This window comes from Aplysia californica, unplaced genomic scaffold, assembly GCF_000002075.1.
Source record: "Aplysia californica isolate F4 #8 unplaced genomic scaffold, AplCal3.0 scaffold00152, whole genome shotgun sequence".
In the NCBI taxonomy this organism is placed as follows: domain Eukaryota; kingdom Metazoa; phylum Mollusca; class Gastropoda; order Aplysiida; family Aplysiidae; genus Aplysia; species Aplysia californica.
Window position 1 is genome coordinate 804,312 of NW_004797422.1, and position 1,358 is coordinate 805,669.

Here is a 1,358-nt window from a genome sequence, read left to right on the forward strand (position 1 = left end):
CACCCATTAGGGGGTCGAGTCGGGTCGGGGCGGTTTGCGCTCTCAATCTGGCTAGCAAACCGCCTATCGCGGCACAAGACGACCCGACCCGACCCGATCCCAACTGCAATGGGCATCCAGTATTACTCTTACTCAAAACTAAAAGTATTGTGTGACTCACCTGTGTTTGGGGATTCCCAGCGTGAACACAGAGACCATGATCTGTACCCCGCACGACATGGAGGCCAGACACAAAAGGAAGTAGACTCGCTTCTGGTAGGTGCCGAACTCCCCCAGCATCTGCACGATTTCGTCGAACTTCATCTTGGCTTTTCAGGCTTAGACTCTAGACTTTCAGGCTTGGCGTCTTTACTTTTCAGGCTTGGCGTCTTTACTTTTCAGGCTTAGTGTCTTGACTTTTCAGGCTTAAGCACAAGACATTTCAGGCTTAGTGTCTTGTCTTTCTAGCCTTAGTGTCTTGACTTTTCAGGATTGTTAACTTTTCAGGCTTACTGTCAGGGCTTCTCACGTTATGTCCAAGACCTTTTCCGGTTTAGTGTCTCAACTTTTTAAAGCTCAGTGTTGACTCTTCAGGCTTTGGTACAGGACTTCTCGCTTTATGTTCTAAACCTTTACAGGCTTAATTTGGCACTTTAAGTCTTTTGATTTGATTTTTGGGGGGACTAGGATATGCGCTCCTCCGTCGTAGCCTACAAAACAAGATCAGAACGAAGTCTTTGGCTTCTTATTCTACGTCACAGTTGACTAATTTTATTCCTTAGAATTCAACAATAGTGAACTTTTTTTACTCTGCACCTTTAATGAGAATCTGCGCATTTATTAATTAACCCTTTGTCTTGATCGTCACAGAGCAGCCAATTGTTTGTTTTTTGTGTTTGTTTTTTTTTTACTGTTTTAAAGCAGTTTTGCAAGTATTCCAAACCAATCGCTGTACTACTTTTGGCACTTTGTTCTCTGAGATTTTAAGTCACTGAGACTCGTCACTGTATAAAGGAGTTTGGAGGATTTTTTTTGTTTCATTCAAAGGGGATCGCTGGCTGACTCATTCAGCGAAAACTTAAAGCTTTCACGGACCTTTTCTGTTCGGTTTTGTAAGTGAAAAACAGATTCTTTGTAGCAGTAGATACTGGGATGTTGCTGCAGATCTGTTAACGATGACAGTAGGCACTTTGTGATGGCGGGGCAGTTCCTCGGAAAGCAGTAAGCTTTTGGGTGCGGTTGGAAATTGTTATGTTGTATATTTGGATCACCCGTGCCAGTCTTTTATATTTCTTCTTTGGCGTCAAGGATCTGCAAGAAAAGAAGAAACTTTGCTTTTTTTTCAAAACATGTTAAAAAGATGAGTAGCCCCCCCCCCA

At 43.0% G+C, this 1,358-nt stretch overlaps 1 long non-coding RNA gene across 1 annotated transcript in view; it reads right to left on the reverse strand.

The window, feature by feature from the left end:
• Positions 1-890: 890 nt before the first annotated feature.
• LOC118477610 overlaps positions 891-1,358 on the reverse strand; it is a 4,820-nt gene continuing 4,352 nt past the window's right edge. The window contains exon 2 of the long non-coding RNA XR_004858488.1: positions 891-1,290. This is a non-coding gene — a long non-coding RNA (uncharacterized LOC118477610). The remainder of the gene's footprint in view (positions 1,291-1,358) is intronic.